Source organism: Penaeus japonicus, unplaced genomic scaffold (genome assembly GCF_977035675.1).
Source record: "Penaeus japonicus unplaced genomic scaffold, GWHDUDI00000001_assembly GWHDUDI00000002, whole genome shotgun sequence".
Lineage (NCBI taxonomy): Eukaryota > Metazoa > Arthropoda > Malacostraca > Decapoda > Penaeidae > Penaeus > Penaeus japonicus.
The window spans coordinates 49191421-49201420 of record NW_028234404.1 but is presented as its reverse complement, the minus strand read 5'-3'; the positions used below and the strand labels follow the sequence as shown (position 1 = coordinate 49201420).

General features: G+C 37.5%; 1 pseudogene; it reads left to right on the top strand.

Moving 5' to 3' along the window:
• The first annotated feature begins 4592 nt into the window (after positions 1–4592).
• Positions 4593–10000, top strand: part of LOC147472405 (uncharacterized) — an 8950-nt pseudogene continuing 3542 nt past the window's right edge.

The following is a 10000-nucleotide window of genomic DNA, read 5'->3' as shown; positions in this document are numbered from 1 at the left end:
GAGAGAGAGAGAGAGAGAGAGAGAGAGAGAGAGAGAGAATGAGAGAGAGGGGAGGGGGGGAGGGGGGGCGAGAGAATATTCAAATGTATTTTTTTTCAAGAGTTACATGTATCACTTTTTGTCTGTGATAAAGTAAAATGAATATATAAACACTGTAGTTGATTAAGAATGTAAAATATTGAAAAAATACATTTTTGTTCCTGTATATCAGTTAAAAATAGAGTAAATGAAAGAAAGATTTATTTTTTTCAACTTTGATTAGTTGCGTTTTTAAAGAAATGTTAATGTAATTAATATAATCATATTAAAAAGATTGCATTTTGATTATGAAAATAGGATTGTTTAGAGAAAATGTTATGGAGATGAACTTTAATGGTTTCAATAATAATAATATGAATATTTATATGAATGGAGATAAAAATGATTATGCAAATAATGAAAAATAGTAGTGAAAATAGTGATGCTGACCACAATGAAATATTTAGAACAACAAAGCTGCACCGATAATCATATCGTATTACCAGAATGCAACATCCATTGTTACTGTAATCGGAAAATAGTTTTACTAATTACATTCTAATCACGCTAATCACAAACTCAGGTGGATTTCATAGCATTTCAATTCAGGAATTTTATGACATTTTTCGTCTAGCTGTAATGAGAACGATCATTGGGATATATGATGGAATATAGATGATAAATATTGCTTCGATCGCCCTCATCAACATCACAATTCATGAAATAAATGACGTCGAATTTCACATCCACATTTTCATGAGAATTCACATCATCGATTGCATAACAATTCATATTATCAATATTTGCACCATTGTTCACAGCACTGATTACATCACAATCATTATTCACATCACTGATTACATCACAATAATTATTCACATCACTGATTACATCACAATAATTATTCACATCACTGATTACATCACAATAATTATTCACATCACTGATTACATCACAGTCATTATTCACATCACTTTTTTCATTACTTGCATCAAAGGTCACATCATTAGTTGTGTCTTCATTCACATTATTTATAGCATCACGATTCACATAATTATTTTCATCCTTTACCTTATATTTCATCAGCAATTTGGATGACTGTGCGAGGCAATCCCGGTTTATGCATGATTGATGGAGTTCGGTATAATCAACAAGATATATTATCTAAAGAATATGGATAGATTTGCATGATGACTCTCATGCATCGATTGAATATCAACTTGCTCTTAACCTCTCCCTACCCCTAACACAAGGAAAATTAAAACATATATATAACTAGATAGATAGATAGATAGATAAATAGACGGATAGACAAAGAGACAAACAGCCAATGAACATTAAAAAAAACAACAACAACAATATAAATAGACAGACCGATAAAAAAATAACAACAATGAAAATAAAATAGACACGAGGTGCAATAATCAATCATTCTACGAAGTCCAAATCAATCACTCCTCTATTAAAAAAAAAAAAAAAAAAAAAAAAAAAAAAAAAAAAAAAAAAAAAAAAAAAAAAAAAAAAAACAGAGACCCGCACCGCGCCTGGCAATACGTCAATGACACAACTCACTTCCGATGGGCGGCGGTAATGGGTCCCGTGAAGGTAGTCGGGTGGGCGTCATTCATACCCTTCGGTTTCGCGCAGCCAAGATAGAGTGCTTTGCTCCGGGGCCATTTCGTGTCTTTAATACTGGCTTTAATTCGGTCGTCAACTTGTTTTTATTAGGATTTTGAGGGCTTATCATTATTCTCATTAACATTATCATTATTACCATTTTTATTATTATTATTAATATTATCATCATTATTATTGTTATTATCATTACCACTATTACTTTTATTATCATTATGACCATCGTTATCATTATCATCATTACTATTATCATCATTATCAAAACCATTATCATTATTGCCATTATCATTATTATTACTATCATTATCGTAATCATTATGATTATTGGCATTACCATTATTGATATTGTTATTGTTAATATTATTGCTCAGGCTTTCATTATTGATATCATCATTATTATTCTTATTGCAATTATTATTGTTATCATGATTATTATCATTACTATCTTACTATTATTATCTTCATTGTCCTTATTATTATCATTATTATTATCTTTATTACTATTATCATTATTATTATGATTATCATTACTGTTATCATTATCATTACTATTATTGTTATAATCCTTATTCTTCAATATCAGCATCAATATTCTCATTGTTATAATAATGATGATGATATTGGTGATGATAATGATGGTGATTATGATTATTATTATCATTATCATTGTTATCATAATTTTTGCTTCTATTATTCTTATTATCATTATTTCCACTATTGTTATTAATATTACTATTGTTATTTTTTACAATCATGATTATCATTATCATTATTATTACTATCAACATCAATATCATCGTTATCATCCTCATTATTATAATCACCATCGTCATCATTTTCATCTTTGTTGTTGTCTTTGTTATTGATGCTATTACTTATCATTCTTTTTATTATCATCAGTATTACTATTATCATTGTTAATATTATCATAGCTATTATCAATATTACTATCATTATTACCATAATCATTATTATTATTGTTATCTTATCATCATCATTACCATCATCAAATTTTAATCGTTGATGTTGCAGATGTCTAATACAATTAATACAAATATCAGAATTTGCGTGATATCGAAAGGGACATCACACTGTCATGTCACCCTGGGCCTTGCTTTAACCTCGTTAAGAGAGACACTAATAGATTGACTTCATACTGATATGTCCTGACAGTGTTGACCGATTAGGAGACAGAAAAACGTGTATTTTTAGAGTATATCATTTGAACGACAGAGCTCACAATGGCATCACTAGATTAATCCGTGACCGGAAATGAATACATTACATTTCAGCGATGACGATTACGAGGTCAGGTATTTGCGGCGAATGGCACTTAATTTGCGTGGATGAGAGTGAGTGCCGATAATCAGCTTAGGCACTTATTCATGTCTCTTAGGAACAGGATGACACAGGATGTTGTAACAGGGGGAGGAAATTAAGACAATAGCTAAGCCAGACATGTTAACAAATGGTCATGTGTATGGAGTTGCTATAGGCATATTCTCTTAGAAGGTGTATGCATGTATGCGTCTGAGTATATATAGATGCACACATACACATACACACACACACACACACACACACACATACTCTATCTCCTCCCCCCAATCTCTCTCTCTCTCTCTTTCTACCTTTAGGGAACCGTGTATGTTTTTACACTTTTATAAGGAAATGATCGTCTATCTATTATATATATATATATATATATATATATATATATATATATATATATATATGCATATATATATGTATTATATATATACATATATATGTATATATCTATATATACATATATATACCTATATATATATATATATATATATATATATTATATATATATATATATATATATATATGTATATGTATATATATATATATATATAGAGAGAGAGAGATGAATAAATATATGTATATATGCATATATATATTTATGTATATATATACATATATATATGTATATATATATACATATATATATACATATATATATATATATATATATATATATATATATATATATATATATATATATATATGTGTTTGTGTGTGTGTGTGTGTGTGTATGTATATATATACATAAATATAGATATATATATATATATATATATATATATATATATGTATATACATATACAGTATATATATATGTATATATATATATATTTATATATATATACATATATATATATATATATATATATATATATATATATATATATATTTATATATATCATCATCATCATCATCAGCCTGTATCAATCCACTGCAGGACGTAGGCCTCTCTCAATTTTTTCCAGTCATTCCGGTCTTGTGTCCTCTGATTCCAGTTTACTCCTGCGAAGTTTGCTATTTCATCCCGCCATCTAGTCATTGGTCTTGCCCTGGGTCTCTTTGTGTCGTGTATTACCCATTCTGTTGTTTTCTTTGTCCACCTGTTGTCCTGTCTCCGATATATGTGTCCAGCCCACTACCACTTTTTCTTCTTGATGGTCTTGAGTATATCCTCTACTTTTGTTTGCTGCCTGATCCATGTGGCCCTTTTCTTGTCTCTTAAGCTAACTCAGTCGTGTTGTATCACTCGTAGAAGTAGGACGTGTTTCTAGTGGTGTCCTCAATCGTGAAAGATTCCTAGAATCCTGTGTTTACCCCCCCCCCCCCCCTTGGTCCTTGGACAGGGAGCGGGTGAGGTGACTTGGGCCCTCCAGCAAATTTTACGCATCTCTTGCGTATGTTTTATCATTTTCAAGGCTATGTGATTATATTGCATATTGCCCTAGCGTATTCGCTGGCGACCACAGCGAAACTCTAAATCGCTTTGCGGACTGACATCAGGCGGACTGACCTCAGGTCGCCAGTTGTCAACATGGCTCCCGTTGCCACTTCGGTGTCCCTGGATTCTGATCTGGCAACTGACGAAATGGACTGCACTAACGGAACGCATGAAGCGATCCAGAAAAGACAGCAAGAGTGACAACTCCAGTGACTCTGAAAGTGAATTTGAAAGAAAGGACAAAAAAATGAAGGACGACGATGTGGAAGTCAACAAGGCAGTGGTCAGTGACAGTGGGAAGGGCAGGAGAAGGCTGTTATTCCCAGAATCCTGCGGAATGTCCTTCATTGAAAAAACTAAAGTGGGCAATGGAACTTGGAAAAGAACATTGCCATTTTGAGCCGCTGCTAAAGGAAGCGAAAGGAAGACCGTATCTTACGGTAAAGGACGAGGAAGCGGAGCAGTTCCTGACAGCTCAGGGATATAAGGGGACAGTGCTAGTTGTCCCACAGAAAGGGGAAAAAATGACGAAGGTCATTATATTTCAGTACCCATTAGAAATAGACCCAGACTTCCTCCTCTGCGACGAGAGGATTGTTTGGGTGAAAAGGCACGAGTCACGAGGCGAGGAGCGATGTCAGCTGGTTGCCCTCATGAAAGGAGAAGTCCCGGAGAAGGTTTTCATATCTGGGGCGGGGTACAGGAGGGTGGCGCCGTATGTGGAGCCGCCAGTCCTATGCCTCAAGTGTAGCAGATGGGGACACAAGTCGTGGACCTGTCAGCAGGACGCCAGGTGCAGGTTCTGCGGCAGGAAGCATGACTCCAGGCTTTGCAGAGAAAAAATAGAAAAAGGAGAGAGGGTGAAACCTTGCTGCTGCAATTGCGGAGGCTCGCACAATGCTGGGGCTCTGTCATGCAAGGCGAGGCCAAAGGTGGAACTTAATTCCTCGGCTTCCCGTAAAGAAACCGAGGAAAAGGCAAGAGGACTGACCACCAGACGACCTGTGCAGGAGAGTATTCCTGTACCGCCCCCCAATGCTTGGTTGCAAGGCCCACCGCGAGGACTGCAACTCCAGGAAGATGACCGGAAGGCCATGAACAAACAAATCAACGGCCAGACGACAGAAGACACTGCAGCCCAGGAAACGACGAGAGACAGTGATGCAGATTCTCCAGTAAAAGAGATATCTGCAATTGCTGGAATGCTGCATACATTAATGCAGAGGATGGATGCAATTGAAAAAAAGATTGCGATAGTGATGGATAGTGCTGTAGCAGACATGAAAAAGGGAGTGGAGGCTGAGGAAGAAGCTCCCGAGCAAGATATCCCAAAGAAAGATAACAGTGTTTTAGTGGCTGAGAAAAACACAGAAAGTAAAATTACGATCAAGGGAAAAGAAAGGAAAATAATTCCGAGTGTAGTGGAAGGAACAACATCCACGACCTTCAGGTCATTGTTACTTAAATGCAAAGACGCAGAAAAGGATAAACTTCTTAGAAAGTGGGAGTTAGTTCAGGAAGAGTGGGCAAACATCCAGGAACTGTTTGCCAAATATAAGGAAACCATAAAGGTCTGATGGAGTGTGGTAGTATTAAGATAATGTCGTGGAATGTGAGTAGTTTACTTACTAGAGTAACAGACGTCCACTATTTCGTGTTGAAAAATGACATAGACGTAATTTGTCTCCAGGAAACTAGGGACACTAAAGGTGACACTCTTAAACTCAATGGTTATAGAGCATATCATCTTAATTCCGGAGACCGGACACGGGGAGTGTCTACTTACGTGAAAAGTGCAATACCTTCTGAACTGCTAGAGATACCGTGCAGAAATAAAGGTATTGAAAGTGTATGTGTGAAGCTGTATTTACAAGAAGGTGAAGTATATATTGCAAATGTATACATCTCTGGGAGATGCTTTGATCTCAGGTACCTACCAGATTGCATGTACTCTGACTCGACTCTGATAGTGGGTGACTTTAATGCTAGGCACCCACAATTAGAGATGGGTAAAATCAATGATAACGGCATCAGATTTTATCAATTTCTCAAAGAAAGGCCCGAGGCATGCTTGCTGGGTAGTAAAGAGGCGACACACATCAAGGGTAGACGACTTGATTATGCCTGTCTGCTTGGCGGTCAGGGGATTCAAGGAGAATGTGAAATAGTAAGTGAACTACTTAGTGATCATTTCGCCTTTTATATTAAGTTAGCTTTAGGTAAAAAACAAGTTAAATTCAAAAGAAAAAGGCTTGTCGTAGACACAAGCGACAGAGAATTGTTTATTTACAATATGGAGGGCTGGTACAGAGATTACACACCCCTAAGTTTAGATAGGTTCAGCGAGGATTTGTTAAGTGCGATAGAAAGATGTTTACCTACAAAGGCTAAGTCACACAGAAAGGAGAAGAAACACGGAGCACGGAAAAACAGATACTGCAGTGATAAGACACTTAAAGGGTGGACACAAATGTTAAGGATGGCACACAGGGAATGGGCTAAGAGAGGTAGGCGGGAAGAAGATAAGGACATACTACTTAACATATCAAAGATGTGTGGGGAGAAAAGAAGGGAAGTAAGAGAAAAGTATTGGTCAGAGTTCGCGCAAAATATTGAGGAAAGTAAAAGTCTCAAAGACATATGGTACCATGTAAACAAGGTAAGGGGAAAAACAAATAACCACATCGGTCACCCACACCCAGAGGAGGAGGCAAACAAACATATTGAGAAATGGGCAAAGGCATCTTCTCTGGTTTCATTACCACAGAGCACTCGTGACGCTTTGTTTGCATGGGAAGCCGAAAGAAAAGGACAGGTTGTTTCATCCGCAAACATCACTGCAGTATCTTGTCAGCCAATAACTACACACGAACTTCTAAATGCTGTTAAAAGAGGGAAAAGCACTTCGCCAGGGGAAGATGGAGTGACATATGATATTCTCAACTTATTAGCAAGCATGACGAACAGCCCTCTCATTGACCTATTTAACATGAGCTACGCGGAGGGTAGATTACCGAAGGCCTGGAAGAAAGCTATTATAATACCTATTCCAAAATCAGCTGGCGGTTACAGACCTGTATCTCTGACTTCCTGTATATGTAAAATGATGGAGCGAATATTATTAAATAGACTAATGTACATGATTGAAGATAAACTGTCGTCTAATTTGTACGGCTTTATGAAGGGAAAGGGAACATCAGACTGTGTAATTCAGTGTTTATCTAATGATGCAGAAAAGTGTAGAGTCTTTATAGATTTACAGGGAGCCTTTGATAAAGCTAATGGGGAGGTCATTCTGTATGAATTGACAAGACTGGGTGTAACAAGAAAGTTGCTGAGATGGATTGGTGACTATCTGACAGATAGGAAAGCTTGCGTATGGTTTCAAGGCTGTTTCTCAGAGGAGAAACGTTTTGAGCTAGGTACTCCACAGGGGGGTTTTTAAGCCCAATGCTCTTTAATGTACTAATGAACAGGATAGCTTCAGAGGAATACCCTAAGGGCGTTCAGCCAATCTTATATGCAGATGATATATTGATACAAGGGACCACTCATCGCCATTTACAAACAGCGCTGGACAGATTTACTAGTCTTGCTCAAACATTGGGGCTGGTTATAAATGAAGAAAAGACCAAATTTCAGAGTAAACAAAGAGGCAACGTGCCACTTACTCTAAACAACAAAACAGTGGAGAAGGTGTCAACATATAAATATCTGGGTATGTACATTGGCTTCACTGCCTCAAGCAAGGATGCTGAAGTAAATCACGTACTAACACAGTGCAAGGCTCGACTGCGGCCGCTCAGGGCACTTGCTTGTCGCGGGATAGGAGCCGGGGTGCCTCTGCTGAGGCTAGTCTACATTAGTACAGTAAGAGCTCTGGTGGATTATGCAGCACCAGCACTTTCTATAGCTTGTCAGGGGAGGCTCCGAAGGCTTGAAACCATGCAGAATGAAGCTATGCGTATTATCCTCGAGTGTCAAAAGAATGCTAGGATAGACATAATGAGAACAGAGACAGGATTGCAAAGCATTGCACAGAGAGTAAGCGAGATTAATGTCATAGCAGCCGTTAGGCTCATGAGAGGGAACAGTGGAAAGAAATTAGTGAGAGATATGGTCAGCGGTTTTGACAACATCAGGACTTTTTATAGACAGGGCAAACGAGGATATATGAAGGCGCTTAAAAATGATATAGAATTTTATGGCTTCCAAACTTTTGCCAATCGTTTCAAGCATCCGCCAAAGTGCCACCATGGGAGGATCAGACGATTAATGTAGATGTCGATCCCCTCTTTATGAATAAGAGGCTTTATGAACCTGGTCAACTTAAATCAAGACATGGTCATAAAATAAAGAGTCTAACACGCCTTGATATTGCTCATGTCTACTGCGATGGGTCAGTTTTGAAAGATGGCAGAGCAGGATGTGGGGTTATCATCAGACAGTTCACTGCAAGTGGCGTGGTCACCACAAGCAGTGGGATAAGACTGAGTAATCATATATCGTCAACACAGGCTGAGTTATGGGCAATATTGACAGCACTTAAAAAGATTGAAATTATTAATAAAGATGCTTTCTTTTTTGTGGATAGTAGGGGAGCGCTGGACTCTCTTAACAGCAGGGACCCTGTGTTTGAGCACATTATTAACGAGTGCCGATTGATTGCTCATAGGCTACGAGGCCAGGGACGTGAGATTACATTCATCTGGATCCCATCGCATGTCGGTATCACCCTTAATGAGGCTGTGGATGAGGTAGCGAAGGAGGCAGCTAAAAAATGTGAGGTGGACATACAAAGTGCTCGGACTCTTAAGCAGGCAAGGAGCAATATCAAGAGGATGCAGTTAGACTATGATGAGATTAAGAAAGGCGAATTGATTGAAACGAGCGAAACCTTGCAGCACTATATGCATCTAGCGATAAACACAGACTTCGCTTATGGGAGGGGCAAGAGCAAGTGGAAAGACTCTGTGCACATGAGAATTAGGTTAGGGTATAAATACTACTGGGAGTTAGGTGTCCCGACAGGTGAACAGGAAAAAGAATGCAGGTTGTGTAGGTCACCAAGGTCACACACCTTAGTACACTATATCTTACAGTGTCCCATGCTTCAGATTTACAGAAACTCAGAGATAGCTGGACTCCCCGAGCAAGCTGTATGGATGCTTAGAAATGGCCAGGTAATACAAATTTTAAAGTACAAACACTTCGCATCGACCACATACTTGTAGTTGACAACAGTGTATACCCGATTGCGATTTCTGCCGAGACTACGATAGCCCAAGTAGGATTTTATTGAGATGTGAATGAATATCATTTATGATACATCATCCTGTTAAATACAAACATACTTCTTGACTTTCTGATAAATTCTTTCCTCCGGGAGCATACATATATATTATTAACATATATGTGCGCCACATATTTCAAGTATGTAATCATGTGACCTTAGGAGAGGACCTTGCATGCTGAGGGTGATAATCCATACTGTTATATCGTTCGCCTGATATGTAAACATTTAATTGTGTATGCTTGTGATTGACCCGTCTTTTGCTCTGTATATATTTCAACATG